Source organism: Lissotriton helveticus, chromosome 8, assembly GCF_964261635.1.
Source record: "Lissotriton helveticus chromosome 8, aLisHel1.1, whole genome shotgun sequence".
NCBI lineage: Eukaryota > Metazoa > Chordata > Amphibia > Caudata > Salamandridae > Lissotriton > Lissotriton helveticus.
This window is the reverse complement of record NC_136069.1, coordinates 1128183074-1128201610: the sequence shown is the minus strand read 5'-3', so window position 1 is coordinate 1128201610 and position 18537 is coordinate 1128183074.

Below are 18537 nucleotides of genomic sequence, written 5' to 3'. Positions count from 1 at the left end.
ATTAAGCCAACGAAATCAGTCAAGAACACCATTAGCAAGTGTCATTGTTGTGGGAGGATTTAATAAGGCGAAGTGCGCTTAGATCTTCTAAGGAACATAACAAACCAAAGTCTCAAAGTAACATCAACGCCCCAATTGTGAGTAGCCTGGAATGGCTAGTGTATTTATCATACCTGGATTATTCGCACCTTGGTCCCTTTGGGAGGAGCGGAATTCCCATATGGAATTGCGGAATTCCCATATGGAATTCGGCTTCCTGATCACAAATTGCCTGGGATTTTTGAAACATTTTTCACAAGGAAGCATTTACTCGTACATTAGAATTTGCGAATCTGGCCTTGCATGTTGAATATGAGGAGGAAAACTCAGCTCCTCAAACTGTAAGTTTGACGACAACCTTTCATGTGTGAGCGACATCAGTGAAATGTCTAGAAAATGTTGCTAACTGATAGGTTTGCAGTCACTTTTAGACATCAGAAATATAAGCATTTTCCATATTCCTAGGAGTGCACATAAGCACAAATCTCTTTACACAGTCATGCAGATGTACACATTTTTGTATTTAAAAATAATATGTTAAACTGTATTTGCATATCAAACTTGATGATCATTCTTCATTGTAAGCAGCAAATCCATCTCCTACACAATTTGGAGTATATTTCCACCACTTTTCCATACTGAAAACAAATGTAGTCTTTCTCTTTGGCAGGCACATTTTCAGCATGAGAAAGTGCCCTTGAAATCACCCTGGAACTCGTACTTTTGTACCCTGGAACACCGACAGGAAATGTTTTTTTCTTTCTTTTTTTTGTGGGTGGTGGGGGTTAAACGCACATTCTATCTACTATCAAAGTTGTTTAATATTATAGATGGATTTGCATGCCTTATTACCTACTATATCCACCATTGCTAGCAGTATCACAAAGACAATATGGGCATGCATTATAAATTTGATATCTTTAAAATAGTGCATGACACAAGCACCTAGCATTTTCTTTGTCGATCAAAACAGTCACAGATTCAAGTAATGATGATGTTTAGCAGTAGACATAGGTGCATCTTTTCATTAACTGCATTGTTTATATAAGGCTGCCTTGCCTACTGTGTATATGTTGCTTCATAAATCTAAGTCATATGTCTCTCCTGGGAAAGAAGGATGGGGTATGCGCGCGTGAAGCCAGAGGCTAATTATAGGACGATCGAGCAGAAATGCTGGGGTCTGATTGCATGGTTCTGGAGCAAGGTGTATGTGTGTTATAGTCAGATCCGGTTTCAGAGAAAACAAGACCAAAGTGCTTACACACAGCCAGATTAGCAGCATCGTGGATCCATGCTCCTCCCTGTCACCTCTTCCAAAGGGCCCTAGACATAATGGGCCCTCTTCAGGAGGCGCCAGTAGCCTGGCACTAGACCTGGATGAGCAACATGCAGTTGTCCATGCCTGGTGCCAATACTTAACTGGGCAGGCTGTAGCACAGAAGACTGAGAGGGGCTGCCAGAATCCACATGCCACCAATGACTGAATAGGCAATGCTGTGAGTCACCAGTCAAAAGCTACCAACCCAGGATGTTGGAGTTTCCCACACCAGGAGGAATGCTCTTTCACTGCCCAGGATGGAGTACCTACTCACCGACATCAACTCAGAGCCATTCACATTAGTCTCATGCTTTCCAGTTGGGAATTTATTGTATAATCCTTTTTTAGGTAAGAATTTAGGAGGCATGTAATAAACACAGGCTCACTCTTAGTTGTTGCCACCTCACCATTTATTGGGTTACTCCCCCCCCCCCGAGTATGCATAAGTATTTCTATGTAGTTCAGTCTAATCTGTGAAGTGCATTTAATAGTAAGGTAATCCCATCTGTGCTTTATGAGGAAGAACTGTTAGCTTTAGACCCAAGAGTTGACTTGCAAAAAGGAGAGGGGTGAAACTCAAAGCTAGTTGTTCAATCTTGCTCTAGCACAATGCTTCAAGATGAGACAGAACTTTGTTGTGCTTTCTGGTGGATATTCTCACTCATGTAATTTGGGGGTCTGTAGATGCCCTGCAAAACTGTCCTGTACAGGACAAAATCTCAGTGTTATATTTGAATTCTTCGGTTGAAGGGGTAAGTCCCCTGGTTTGAAAAATGGCAAAAAGGAGAGGGGTGAACCTTAAAGCAAGTTATTATTTTTTTTGCTGTAGCTCAATGATTCAAGATGGGACATTAGAGCTCAGTTGTGCTTTGCTTTCTGGTGGGTATTGGCTCAGATATGTAGCTTAGGGTATAAAGTTGGCCTACAAAACTGTCCTTTGCAAGACCAAAACTGTTAGAATGCTTTTTTGACGGTGTAAGTACCTCTAATTTGAGAACTGAGCAAGTGCATGGATGGGCAGGTCAGAGTTTGTAAAGAGACAGTGACTCTCAGTAGCCGAAACATCCTTTTTAGGGTACAGGAGGGGAAGCACAGAAGAATGCTGAACTGTGCTTATTTGCACTAAAAAGGTCTGTTTCTGCTTTCTTGGACGGGTTGACTCATTGTGTGGCTTTCCCTACTTAAAACGTTTACCCGACAAGAAAAAAGGTTTTCAGATTTTACAAGAGTTGGGGTGAATCCAGCTCGGCGAATCAAAGTATTGGTGTCCGCGATTTAGTCACGGGGTTCATTTGTAACCTAAATGTATGCCATTTTTTATTAAATAGCTCTTTGAGTCAGAAGCCTACCTCGGATGCCACGGACCCTGGGGCAATCAAGGAAAAGTGGCCCCTTAGAATGCTGTTGGGGTAGTAAAATACAGTAATATTCAGGGGTTTATAGGACCCTTGTGGCTGTGGGTCGGTTAACACCGCACCTGCTGCACCAATGATAACTACATCTAAACCTGGATGAACGCCTCATCAGCGCCTGACATCGCCATAGCCATCCCGGACGCTTACAAGATCATCCGAAAAGACCGCACCAACCAAACAGGAGGAGGCATCGCCATCGTCCACAAGAACACCATCCGAATCACGACCAGCTCCGACGACAACCTTGCGACCGCCGAACACCTTCACTTCCAGATCCACACCGACCCCAGGACCACACTTAGAGGCACCCTCATCTACAGACCACCAGGAACCCGTACACAATTCTGCGAAATCATCACTGACTTCATCAGCCCACACACCCTCCCCTCCGAGGACTACACTCTACTGGGAGACCTCAACTTCCACCTGGAAAAGAGAAACGACAGCAACACCACCACCCTTCTGGACAACCTGGACAACCTCAGACTCAAACAACTCGTTGACACCCCCACCCACCTTGCCGGACACACGCTCGACCCTATCTTCACCTCCAGCAAACACATCTCCTTCGATCACACCACAGCTCTCCATTGGACGGACCACAGATGCGTTCACTTCAGCTACAAAAAGACCACAACCCACAACCCCCCACAACCCATTCCTCGAAGAAACTGGAACAAAATCACTACCGACCAACTCTTCACATCGCTTAACCAATACCCTCCTGCCATATCATCGGACCCAAACCAAGCTGCCACCAAACTTACACAATGGATCACCCACAGCGCTGACGAATTAGCACCCTTGAAAAACCATTCAATCAAGCAAGGTAGCAAAAAGGCCCCCTGGTTCAACGATAACCTTAAGAAATCCAAGAAGTTATGTCGTACCCTCGAGAAAACCTGGAGAAAAAACCCAACTACTGACAACCAGATCGCCTTCAAGGACGCCACCCGCAAACATCACCAATTGATCCAATCCACCAAGAAATTAGCATTCAAGGATCGACTTGACAATAACGCCCACAACAGCAAGGAACTATTCAACATCGTCAAAGAATTCACCACCCCCACCGCCGGCACTAACGACATCACTCCATCCCAAAACCTCTGCGACTCTTTATCATCCTTCTTCCACAACAAAATCGCTGACATACACAACAGCTTTGAAAACCAGTCCGAAGAACAGTCCACTCCACCCACCTCCGAACCAAAACAACACTCTAACAACCTTTACGCCTGGAACCCAATCACCACTGAAGACACCATCCGCCTGCTGAACTCCATCCACTCAGGATCACCAACCGACCCATGCCCCCACCACATCTTCAACAAAGCAGACTCCATCATCGCACCTCATCTCCGCGATGTCATCAACAGTTCCTTCAACTCCGCTACCTTCCCGGAAAGCTGGAAACATGCCGAACTCAGCGCCCTTCTGAAGAAACCCACAGCAGACCCCTCTGAACTCAAGAACTACCGCCCCATCTCACTCCTCCCTTTCCTTGCCAAAGTCATTGAGAAAGCCGTCAATAGTCAACTCGCCGCCTCCCTTGAATCCAACAATTCCCTTGACCCCTCACAGTCCGGCTTCCGAGCCAAACACAGCACCGAAACCGCCCTCATCGCTGCTACAGATGACATCCGAACGCTACTGGACAACGGAGAAACAGTTGCCCTCCTCCTACTTGACCTCTCCGCCGCCTTCGACACAGTCTGTCATAGCACCTTCATACAATGCCTCAGCAACGTCGGAATACAAGGAAAAGCTTTGGACTGGATCATCTCGTTCTTCACCGGAAGAACCCAAAGAGTCCACCTCCCCCCATTCAAATCTGAGGCCACCGAAGTCATCTGCGGCGTACCACAAGGATCATCACTCAGTCCCACCCTCTTCAACGTTTACATGAGTCCCCTCGCATCCATCGCGCGACAACACAACCTCAACATCATCTCCTACGCAGACGACACCCAGCTGATCCTCTCCCTCACCAATGACCCAAACACCGCCAAAACGAATCTACACGAAGGAATGAAAGAAGTAGCCGAATGGATGAAGAACAGCCACTTAAAACTTAACTCGGACAAAACGGAAGTCCTCATCTTAGGATCATCCCCCTCTGCCTGGGACGACTCATGGTGGCCACCGGCCCTGGGTACAGCACCCATACCGACAGATCACGCTCGTAACCTGGGCTTCATCCTAGACTCCTCCCTCTTGATGACCAGACAAGTCAACGCCGTCTCATCTTCATGCTTCAACATCCTACGCATGCTCAAAAAAATCTTCCGCTGGATCCCCACCGAAACAAGAAAGACAGTCACCCATGCACTGGTCACTAGCCGACTGGATTATGGAAATACCCTCTACGCCGGAACCACAGCCAAACTACAGAAAAGACTCCAACGCATCCAGAACGCCTCAGCCAGACTCATACTGTACATCCCACGTCAAGCTCATATTTCCGGTCACCTGAAAGATCTCCACTGGCTCCCCATCAACAAGAGAATTACGTTCCGTCTCCTCACCCACGCACACAAGGCCCTCTACGACTTAGGACCCGAATGCCTCAGCACACGACTGTCCTTCTACACACCCACCCGCCAACTACGATCATCCAATCAAGCCCTCGCCGCAATTCCGCGCATCCAGAGATCCACCATGGGAGGAAGATCCTTCTCCTACTTAGCGGCCAAGACCTGGAACTCTCTCCCCACTCACCTCCGCCTCACACAGAACCACCTCTCCTTCAGAAAGCAACTAAAAACCTGGCTATTCGATAAGTAATGCACCCTCCCTCCCTCAAGCGCCTTGAGACCCTCTGGGTGAGTAGTGCGCTATACAAATTCCTGAACTTGAACTTGAACTTACGTCCCTGCTTTAATTCTGTCACCCTCCTGGCATTTATTTCAACCATTATTAATTGATGCAAGGGCTGCTAGATTGGTTCTAAAAAACAGTCCAGAAAATTCAATGTTGCTATTAAGCTATAAGCAAGTTTTGCTTCCCCTGCACTAAGATTTAAAGTTTTATGATATATGTTCTTATGATGATTTCATATAATGTTATGAATTGTCTTGATAAACATTAACGGTAAACAAAAGATAAATGAAAAGATCTTTGAGGGAACAATGAAGTGTCTCTGGCCATGATGGATGAGTTATAATAAATGCTGCTCTGTACGTGGGATCAATAAGTGCCTCGAAAGTAATAGTACGTTACTCACTTTTCCTTGAGAGCCTTCAGTTGTGCATACTTATGTTCACCTTGTTGTGTTATACAGGCATGTAAACAAACATCCAGAGAAGGCAGCAAGTCATATGCGTATATGTGATTATATTCTGCGGATGCACTTTGGATGATATTAACCATTTAATTGAGGAGGTCAAGACTATTTTAAAAGCCAATGATGTGAACCTACCAGACAAAACCGGTCCTGTAACTGTGGTGGATATGTTTAGGACGGAGAAATCGAGAAAAAATACTAATAGCCACGGTGATGGTGGACTCTATGAACCCTCTCTGTGCGATAATGCTCCAGACGGTAAAAAGTTCCTAATTGTGTCCCACTGCCCAATTGTTTACAGCTTTCTCCAGAAATTATTATTGTTCCTATTATCCCTTGCCATAACAGGTATACTTCCTTGGATTCCACAACCTCATGTCCTCAGACCTTTTCTGCAATTGCTCTACAAGCTGCTGCTTTGACCAATATTGAGCCAAATGATACATTTGTTGATAGACCTTTGGTTTCTACTGAAGCTTGTTTCTCAAGTCGTGAGTTATAAAAAATGGAAAGTTACGTTTTTAAAACTAGTTGAAAAAAATGATGAATTTATGAGAATCCAGCATAATGTAACTGATAACTGTGTTTGTTTATGTGGGACATGGAATTCACAGTTAAAGAACTCTAGTACAAATACTCTCTGAGCCCTGTTTATAAAAAAAAAAATGTTATCCTCATCCGCCTCTCCGCCTCAGACCGCATTTAACAAGAAGTAGGATGTCTTTACCATGGCTCGATACCAAAAGACGTAGGCACTTGAATTTGAGGGGGCCATGAGAAAAACCATGCCCGTCTACCAATATATGACAAATCCACAAAAAGTTGCATGCCCCTTTCCTAGGAAAGGGGTATTCTCACTCTCTTCAATGGCAAACCACAAGTGATTGTTGGTCAAGGTCCGTACAGGATGGTAATTTGATTGCCTAACAAGACCCGGCCCAGTCCGAGAGTACCCAACGAGGCATATTCATAGCATCAAAGATGTTTTTTTTAATTCAAAAACATGACCAACATACACCCTGTATCTCTAGAAGTTAACCACAAAATAACTAATGCTGAGACCAATTGAGCAACCCCTCCCATATTACTTTCCTCTTACTATTTTGTAGTCTATTCAGATCTATCTTGGAAATTTTATACAGGGAGGATAGCCAATCTGAATAAGTTGGGGGTAGAGCTTCTACCCATCTCCTACAGATCTCTCTCCTAGCTAAAAGAATTGAATACAAGAGAAACCCCGTTGCAGGACCTGAAACTTCACTGACTATGCCGAATATAATCAGGGCAAGAGAGATTTTGACTGGAATCCCTATGATGTCTGTTAGGGTTGCCACTATGCTCTCCCAGAATGCTGTTATTGCTGGGCACTCTTTAAACATGTGTATATCTGCTGGCATTTGCCAAATAATAATAACAACTGAATTTATAAAGCGCCTGGTTACACTAGACTAGTGTGTCCCTGCGCTGCAAGACGGCGTTAACCAGAGCACCTCGGCAACTATTTTTTCCCACCCGCCCAATGCCTAGTCCAGGGCTACTCTTTGGGGAATAGGTCGATTTTCAGCTCTTTACGGAATACTGGCTCTGACATCTCCAGCTGGAGTCTCAGAGGGAGTTTGTTCTACTGTTGAGCTGCCAGAACACGAAAGGAGCACCCTCCCATCCTTACTCTTCTTGAATTTCGGAACCTGAACCTGCCCCGTCCCGCTAGATCTCAACTGCCGGGTAGGATTGTATGGGGTTAGCAGGTTATGGAGATAGGTGGGCCCTTTCGCCTGTATGATTCGGTGACTAAAGCATAGGGCTTTAAACAGCACTTGTTCCATAATCGGAAGCCAGTGTAGTGTTTTCAGCGCCCTCTTTGAAGGGGCTCTCTTGGGCAACATCAAGACCAGACGTGCCACCGCATTCTGTATGCGCTGCAGCCTCTGAGTTCACTTGGCATTGGCTCCCAGATAGAGAACATTCCCATAGTCCAGCCTTGATGTTATTAAGGCATGGACCATGGTTTTTCTGGCTGTCGTTGGCAGTAAATCCAATGTCTTCCTGAGACCCCTCAGGATACCAAAACAAGTGCCTGCCACCCGTCTTGTATGGTGCTCAAACAAGATCTTAGTATCGAGCCATACCCCCAGATTCCTAACTTGATCGCTGGGTGAGGGTAAAGTCCCAGCGCCTGAGGCCACCATGCCGAGGTCCACACCAAAGGAGCTTTCCCCACAATCAGCACCTCCGTCTTATTTCCATTTAATTTGAGGCAATTATTCGCCATCCAAACCGCCAGTTCCTGCAGACAAGTACTGAAATTGCTGGCGACCTGCTTGTCTGGCTGTGTCAAAGCCACAACCAATTGAGTGTTGTCTGCATAAGACACAACTTCCACCCCAAATTTTTCTGTGATCTCCGCCACTGGGGCTACATACAGATTAAAAAGGGTAGAGCTGAGACTGGACCCTTGTGGCACCCCCTGTTTCAGGCTGGTGTCTTTGGACCGATAGGGTCCCTGTGCCACTTGGAAACTGCAGTCTTGCAAAAAGGACTCCAACCATTCCCATGCTTTACCCACCACTCCTCCCCTTTTTAAACACTGCAGCAGCGTGTGGTGAGCTACAGTGTCGAATGCGGCACTTAAATCCAGCAGAATCAACGCCGCTGTTTGACCTTCATCCAAAAATTTCCGTAAGGTCTCTGTAGATAGAAGCAGCGCTGACTCTGTTGAATGGAGTGCACGAAAACCAGATTGGGTGGGATGGAGCGTCTTATGAGCCTCAATATGGGCTGTCAGCTGATTATTAACAGCCTTCTCCGCGATCTTGGCGACGTAAGGTACAAGTGAAATGGGGCACAGGTTATCTAATTGCTCCATGCTGGCGTTAGGCTTTTTTTTCAAGCGGAGCACCACTGCCTCCTTCCAGATTTTCGGCACCTTCCCTGAGTTAAAAGAAAGCTCCAGAAGGTGTCTAATGTAGGGCTCTAGAGTCTCCACACTGCCTCTCAATACTTTCATGTGATGCAGGAATTTTAGGGGAACCCGATTTAATTTCACCAGCTATTATGCATAAGGCATCCCGAGAAGGGACACTGAAGGTCATTAGACACTTCATTTCCCTTACGTTGATAGGAGTCTCCCCCCCATGCAACCTTCTCTGGCCGCATCCGGGAAAGAGGAGCAGATCCTCTCCACCTTGTCAGCAAAGAACTCTGACACCCTATTGCAGGATTCCTCGGACCCTGTCTTCGGTGCAGCAATGCTGGAAAGGTCAGAAATTTCTTTAAAAACTTAGAACAGCTCCTTCACCGAGTTGTCTGCTCCATCTATCCTCCTGCTGTAATAGGACGCCCGAGTCTTTCTAATTAAGGCATGGTATTCCTTAAGACTATTTTTATATTAGTTCCTGTCTGTCCTCCTTCACCGTCTCTCCAGGCGTTTGCAGACCGCTTTGTTTTCCTGAAGTTCAGTCCCGTACCATGGGGCAGATTTTGTTTGTCTCCTTGGTTTGTTACTCGACCAGGGCGCAGTGCTGTCAAGTGCCTCCATGATACGTCTGTCCAGAGCCTCACAAGCTGACTATCTCCAGACCCCCCAGAGGCCCACCCTGGCCAAGAGCCGTGTTAAACATTTCTGTGGAGAAGCCTGTCCATCTCCTACATCTGTCCTTGATTCCCACCTTACCCTGTGTATTAACTATCGGTACCGCCGCCTTGATCGAGATCAAAAAATGATCTGACCAAACCACGGGTGCCGGGGATTCAATGGTCAGCATGTTTCATGTTGCCTGTTTTCTAATTGCAGCAAATCGAATAAGAAGGAGAAATGTCACATTCCCACCACTCTTAAATATTTGTGATAATTAGACGCCTTGAACACGTATACTTAATTTTACTAAGTCATGAATTGATTTTTAAGGCAAACATTGCTCTATTTTTATGAATCTTTTAATCTTATTGAATATTTATTGCAACTGTAATCAATTGTACATTTTTTAATTCAATTTCTTTGTAATTACTTGTATGTTTATATGACTGTGCTTTCTGTCTTTATATGATATTAATTTATCGAGAATAAAGGAAATTGACTCAATGGTCAGCATCTCCCAATTTGCAAAAATCGCGTCAAGTAGATGGCCATGGCAATGTGTAGGCAGTTCAGATTTCAAAGTCAATCGTAGTGCTGCTAATTCCTGCTGGATCTCTTGCGCCTCCGCGCTAGAGGCCTCATCAAAGTGGAGATTCAAGTCTCCCAGAAGTAAAAGCCTCTCATACCTGAGTGCTGGCTGAATTAAGCCTTCGATCAAACTTGAGGCAAACCACGCCCCTGGTTCCGGTGGTCTATACACCAAGAACCCCTTTAGGATATGATTACCAGATGCTTAGATCAAAAAGAACCCAGCTTCACTATCCGCAATGTCAGCAGTCTCAAAGGTGCACTGAATCTCATGCTTATAGATTATAGCAATCCCCCACCCCTCCCCTTCGGCCTATCAATCCTACTGATTCCATAGCCGTGGGGGAGAGCTTCCAGAATTTCTGGCGCTGAGGCATCATTAAGCCATGTTTCTGTGAGAAAGAGAACATTCACCTGCCCATCTAGCAGGTGGTCATATATTTCCACACTGTGCTTCCCTAGAGATCTACAGTTGAATAAGGAGAGACTAAGCATCTGACCCCTGTCTCTGAACTTCAACTGGCGATTTACAGAAAAGGAACAGTGATTGCACCTCTTACTGTGACTGTCCAATTCCATGCTGTGCTTGCACTTTTCTCCCAGTGTTGGGCATAATGCATGCAACTGCTGAGCGTTGTACTGTCTCCTTAAATTAAAACCGCAGGGGTTCTAGCCCCTGGCCCCTGTCGGCCGTGGATGGCCGCAGACGGGCTTGCCTTTGGCGCCCCAGCAGCACGCCCGCTGCGCGCGGCCGTGCGTGGCCGCTGAGGCATGTGACCTTTATGCCGGGTCTCGCCCTGCACCGAGACAAATCACATTTCTTGCACCTAACCGGGGGACCCTTTGCTATTTTCAAGAGTCTGGATGGAGATAAATAGGCCCTTTGTATTGTGAAATAGTGGTTCCTCCGCAGCCAAGCTTGTTTTACTATAGAAAACAATGTCTGGAAGGAGGTCTGCTACACCTCCTCCCAGCACACATATGGCAAGGAGGCTCCCCACAATTCGTCTGCCAATTTAAAATCTCCATCAATGGTTTTGACTAGAGACCGATAAAACAAAGAAACGTATTTCCCCCCCTACAGGCCAGTTGATCCTCCAAGATGTTGCCTACACCTATCGGCTTTTTAAGATTCTGCGACCAGCTCAGCAATTGTATGTACTTAAACCTGGACATATCATTCTCCAGCGTGTTATGAAAGAACTCCCAAGGTGAAAGGGACCCTTCTGAAGCCAGATCTCTCCATACTGTTAACCCTGCTGTCTTAAGTGGAATTGCTAATTTATCCTTCAAACATTCCTGGGCTCCCGGAGAGTCCCAACTAGGAGCAAGGATAGAATAATTATTGAGCCTGGTACAATGCTTAATTCTGAACCACATTTGTGCAGCGGCCAAGAGGACCTTCAGCCTTATTTTTTTAAAGAACTTTTAATCTCTAAACTTAAAAAGGAAACCCCTAAGGGGTAATCCGGCCCCCCTCAGCATCTCAACAAACATAATACCTCTTTCCGAGCCATCTGGGGATTTCAACAACATCCTAGAGGGAGATAACTGAAAGGCCCAGGCGTAATACTGAAGGTCAGGCAGCGTGAAGCCGCCCTTCTCCCTTCTACGCCTTAGCTTTTTCCATGCTATTCTTCTTGACTTATATGCCCAAGCGAATGAGTTTATGGCTTGTTCTAACTTATCTATTGCCTGTTTTCAAAATGTAGAGGAATGGTGTTGAAAAGGAAAGTAATTTTGGGTAGTATAACCATTTTAATCAAGTTAATTCTACCGAAGATAGTCAGAGTAAGATGTGCCCAAGATTTCATAAGCTTTTGGCAATCTCTAGTAATATTTGCAATATTGGTCCCTGCTATTCTATCTATATCTTGTACAATCCTAACGCCTAAATATCTCATTTCTCCCTTGGTCTGGTACCCATTTCCGGGCAAGTTAAATGCCATGATCTCTGTCTTCTCTGCGTTCACCTCGTAGCCAGAAATCCGACCAAAGTCTTGAACTAATCTAATGACCTGGGGGAAAGACACCTCCAACTCTGATGACAAGATCAAAATGTCATCAGCATATAGGGCAACTTTCCTCTCCCACACTCAACTTAAATGATGTAATACTCCGTTCTTCCCTCAAACACTGAGCAAAGGACACAGGTCAAAAAGGAGCGGGGAAGCCCTGTCTAGTTCCCCTCGTGATCTTAAAAGAGTTAGTCAGTTTCCCATTGACTAGGAGTCTTGCAGTAGGGTCTTGATACATAAGCTGTATAGCTCGGCAACATTTTTCTCCTAAATTGAACCTTTCCATTACAGCTGTTGAGTAAGTCCTGTGGAATGCCTTAGTGGCATCCAACGTCATTGCTGTCAAGGGTAAAGAAAAAGTAGAGGCCAGATCGATTGCACCTATAAGATCATGAGTTAAATCGGATAGGTTTCTACACCTTACAAAACCCTTTTGATCCGTGTGTAGCATGCTACCTGCAAAACTCCCAGCCTATCTGCCAGAATCCTTGTGAATATTTTATAATCCGTATTGAGGAGGGAAATCAGTCTATGAGACCCGCAGCTTGCCGGATTCTTTCCTCCTTTCAAAATTAGTGAGATGGCGACTTGAACCCAAGAGGCAGGGGGTCTAATTCCCTCAGATAATATTTTATTGAACAGATCTGTCACATTAGGTATTATTGTATTTCCAAGGGATCTATACAATTCCACTAGGAACCCATCGGGCCCAGCTGCCTTATTCCCCTTGCAGGCGGCAATGGCCTTCCTAACCTCCTGCTGGGATATATCCTGCTCCAAGTTGTCTCGCTGAAGGAGGTTTAGGGGAGTTAATATGCATTTCGTAATAACTCCTGCGCAAGGGCTTTATCCACCTCATTATCCTCCTTATGTAGTGTCTGAAAAAAGGCGAAGAAAGCCTCACCAATTTCTTCATGCATAGACACTGAAGAGGAATTATTCTCACTCTCAATCCGTTTTTATTAAATTCCGTGACTTATCTGATTTGACCTTCCAAGCCAGGAGTTTACTGGCCCCTCCCCATATTCAAAATGCGCCATCTTGCTGTCTTCTCATCTTTTCATAATCCTGTGTTGAATGATGGTATCAAGCTGGTCTTTCAGGGTTTTTAGTACTAGCATAAGTTCCTGTCTTTTCGCTGTATCTATTTCCATATTCAACCTGATTTCAACTGCCTTAATAGCAGACTCTATTTGTGTCAGTTCTTCTCTGTATTGCCTGTTCTTGTGGCATATTCTATTTGTGACTATCCCCATTAAGAATGCCTTTCAGGCATCCCAAACCACTGAAATCGCTGCAGAGCCGATGTTCAATTTAAAAAACCATTTTGTTTCCTGCGATAAGTGTGTAACCTCTAAGTTATCTAAAAGCAATACACGGTCAAATGTCCAATTCCGTGAGAGTTCTCCCCCTGCCAAGCATAAATCCATCCAGACCGCCGCATGGTCAGACAGGTGAGGCATCAGATAGCCTATATTCTTAATCTTACCCCTAAGATCATGACTGGCCAGGATATATTCTATCCTTGATTTATGACCATATTTGTTGTTATAGTAAGACACGCCTAGTTGTACGCCCAACCTTTCCCTCAATATATCGCACAGACCTGTCTGTGTCATCATGTTTTGTAAATATGTCAGAGATTTGGACAATACATTCACTCTGCTATTAGGGGATTTATCTAACACAGTGTCTAAAACTATGTTAAAGTCACCTGCCAAAATCACAGGCTCCGGAAATTCCAACAAATTAGAAAAGATGGTTTTCAAGGTAGAGGGATCATCCTGGTTGGGACCATTATAGCCTATCACTGTGAAGAGTGAACCTTGAATTGATAATTTTACAATAACCCACCTACCTCCTGGGTTGGTCAGAGATTCCAAAATATGCGCATTAGCTTGCTTTTTAACCAGGATGGCTACTCCTCTAATATTGGCACACTGATTAGTGCTAATTAGATGGTCCACCCATTTAAGCTTACTAAAAAACTCAATCAATTCTCCTCTTAAAGGGTGCGTTTCTTGCAATATAATAATCTGTGCAGGCGAATCTCTAGGATACTGCAAGATTTTTGCCCTCCTTGACTTTACTTGTAGGCCATTAATGTTCCACGATAAAAACTGAACAACAGTCATGGCGGTCTAGTCAACAGAAACTGAGATCTGAACAGAGACCTGAGTGTGCCGGATCGTCAGGCCCAAATCAAGGGTGAACAATGCAAATACATGCGGCTAAAAGGTTAATGAGGACTTTTTTTTCTTTTTTTCCCGTATGCTCCCAACCCTGTGCCCCCCCATATCCCCCCTCCAACCTCCCTTTCCCTACCCCACCCGTGGAGAACCCTACCCCCATTTATCTGGGATAATAGTCCTGCTTCTGCCTGCCGGGGCAGCCCACCCCATCTCCTCCTAACTTAAACATTCCAGTGCTGGCTAAGTAATGATCCCCGAGATCATCTTGGATTGTGTCAAATTCTGGTTAGTTCATTTTATATATGCTCTTTTATAGTGTCGTAAATGAATTTATAATAGTTCGAGCCATAGTAGATACTAGTAGGAGAGGACACCTTTCAAAAAGAATAACAAGAAGAATGAAATGAGAAGGGACCCATATGGATATCTATCACTTAGCTATAACCAACCTATTTGATAACTGTGGCAATATTCAGACTTTCAGACTTTTAAGTAACTGGTCTGCCTCCTGCACTGTTCTAATATTGTGCATCTGATTATTATGCATAACCTTCAAGTGTGCAGGGAATTTTAACTGTGCAACCGCGCCGAGCCTTCTAAAGTCCTCCAATCTCCTGCCCAGTTCCCACTGCCTATCCCAAGTTGATCGAGCCAAATCTGAACGGATCTCATAAGCAAAGTCTCTGGGTTTCAGGGATTTTTGTTTTAAGGCACAATTAAGAATATTTTCCTTCAAGGAGAACGTTAAAAAATGTATTAGAACTTTTTTTGGCTTCGGCTGGTTAGGATGTTTTTGGAAAGGGTCCCTGTGGATCCTCTGACTGTCCCTTTTCAGCTCTTCCACTGACTCATCGATCTGGACCGATACTTTAATGAGAGTAGCTATGAAAGACTTAGGGCCAGATGTAGGTAATCCAGATTTGCCGATTCTAAAATACCGAATTTTACCGATTCGGTAAATGGGATGTAGGTATCCATTCGGTAATTTTTTACCAAATCGGTAAGATTCGGTAAATACCGATTTGGTATTTACCGATTTGGTATTTCCCATTTATCCCTATGGGCCTCCAGGCCCATAGGAATGAATGGGAATTACCGAATCGGTAAATACCGATTCAGTAAAATGGGGAACACATTCAAGGGTGGCAGGGTGTCGCATTGACACCCTGTTGCATCCCTGTATAGTGCATGGGTGCACATGTGGCACACATACATGCCCTAAGGGCTTGTATGCCTGCCACATGGCACTGTTAAAAAAGCACAAAATTGCTTTTTAACGGTTTTCGTTATTTACCACCAACTTGTAGTTGGTGGTAAATAACGAATCCTTACAAGTGAAAAGCACTCACTTGAGTGCTTCCTACATTAAGGATTCGGTAATTTACAGAATTTGTATTTAAGAATTCGGTAATTTACTGATTCCTTATATTACCGATTCGGTAAATTACCGAATCCTTAAATTAGGCCCCTACATCTCAAATGCCTAATACCGGTCGGTAACGGACGAAATTCGGTAATTTTGGCCGTTACCGACCGATATTAGGCTTCCTACATCTGGTCCTTAATGTCCTCTCCTTCACTCCCTCCTGGAACATTTAGATGGCGCAAATTGTTCCTCCGTGAGTTATTTTCAAGCACTTCTAGTCATTCTTGGAGTGTTATCTCCTCTTTGTTTAATATAGCAACATCATTTTTAGCAACCTCCAACTCCTTCTTAATTTCTCCAACAGAATTTTCCCATGAAGCCGTCCTAGAATTTAAAGGATCAATTTTTGTGTCTACGTTTTCGCAAAAAAGACAGATTTCACTCTGATTGGCTTCGGATACGGAAAAACCCCTTTTAATGTTGACCAACAGGAAAGAGAAAAGAGCCTCCAGGGGAGCTACTGTGGTCACTGAGGACCCTCTGGTTCCCTGTTCCTGCTCCTCAGAATTTTTAAGGCTTACCACCATCCCATTATCTACTGTGTTTATAGGTTGGCAGGCTGGAGTAGTCGGTTGTGAAGACATTTTATCTGAAACCCCCTTTAGTGCTGTTGAAGCTGTTTCAACTGACATTTCGGCGAGGGTCTGCTCCTCTACAGGAACCTTACCTACCAGGTCCATCCTTTCTGTCCTTTCTGTCTCTCCCGAATGAGAAAGGGGCTCAACCCGTCCCTGTTGGCTACCCCTTGTGGAGTGATGTCTAAGATTAATGATTGGACTTTGAAATATGACCGAAGGGAAGGAGTAATCTTAAACGAATTATCTAGAAAGTGGCCTTTTGCTCTCCCCACTTTAAAACTCCTGTCTTTTACCTCCCCGTGTTGGATAGTGGAAAAATTACCGACTTTCCTTGAGTCAGGGAGTGTATTCAGGACTAAGTTTTCCTCTCCCTCACCCCCGTCTACCTGTAAACTGGAGTTTGGGCTAATATTTGGTCTAATATTTGGGCTCTTACTAGTAGTCTGATAGCCTGGTGCTTTAATACCTCTATCCGCTTTAGCGCTGCTTTTAGTGATTTTCCTTAACTCAGGAGTCGTTTTGCTTTTAGTCTTAGTTTTGGCCGCCCCCTGTGTCCCAGCACCGCGTCTCCTCCCTTTCTTCCCTTTCCACGTCCGCCTCCACCTTGTCTACAGGTGGCAGAAATGTGTCAATGGATACTGCCCTGTTCTGCCTCTGCCTCTACTCTTCTCCACCCGGATGAACCCGCGAGCCGCTGCTCTGCGGCCCCTCCTCAGCACCAGGGCGCAGCAAACCAATGATCCCATGAAACACCGCCACACATCCGGCTGCCAGAGCGAACACCTCTCGCAGGACCACACACGAAGAAAAATGAGGAAAAGACACCCTAACAATGTCTCCAGGAGCTCAGAAGAGCCAAAAGAGCTGATTCCCTGCCTCACATTGCGCTGGTGAGTAGATAGGGCTTATCTGCCCCTGACGGTAAGCGGTGGCTTAACCTGTGGCCTCCATGTTCTCCCAACCCTTCCTCTCCATCCTGAGCCCTGTTGTAGATGAGCCTGTGAGGCCCCCTGGAAGTCTTGGAATGCGGAGGGGTAAAATTTACTATTCAAAATCCACTCAGGGCATCAATAGGCAAAGTGTTGGATTACGGAGGGGTAAAATGTACTATTCCCACACCAGTCAGTGTAACAGTAGGGAAAGTGTTGGATAACGGAGGGGTAAAATGTACTATTCCCACTCCAGTCAGTGCAACAGTAAGCAAAATGTTGGATTGCGGAGGGGTAAAATTTACTACTGTCACTGCGCTCTATGAGGCATTAGAAACAGACTGTTTCACTTTAAGTAAAATAAATAATTTCAAAACTCTAGTAAATAACAAAAAATACAAATATTTAAATATTTTTATCAAAATACCAAAATCTATTGTCAAAACATTAACAACCAATAAATACAATTTTATTTGCAATTAAAAAGCATAAAACAATGAACACATACAATAATAATTTGCAATCTAAAGTTTTGTTTACTCTTTTCTAATATTGATATTACTTACATAACTTTCTGTCCTATACCTCTACACGCTACACAACACACAGTTAAACTTTATTTTTAAATTTATAATATTTACACATTTTACATAATTAAATATCTGTTAAAATATGAATACTAATTAACTACTAATAAAATAATTACATTTAACTACCTTTCCACCCCACACCTAATATATAAATGAACAAAATATTAATTAAAGAACTTACATAATTAATAATCAATTAAACAATTAACAATTATTATTACTAATTAACTAAGAAAAAATTGATTATATTTCATTAACTTCCTACCCTTTGCCCCCTACAAATACAACTTACACATAAAACCTAAACAATATTTTAATTACACATATACATAATTAATAATCATTAAAAAAATATTTAAAATTAACAATAATTATAAATGATTATAATTTCCTACACATCCTTTAACCAACCAAAAACCCCGAGACACTCACAAAAATAATTATACAATTTACATAACTAATTAGCAAATAAACATTTGTTTATTATAAAAAAACAAATTATAATTAATTTACTTCCCACCCTATACCCATACAAAACCCACAACCCACATGTTAAATTTAACTTAAAAGGGGGAGCGAGC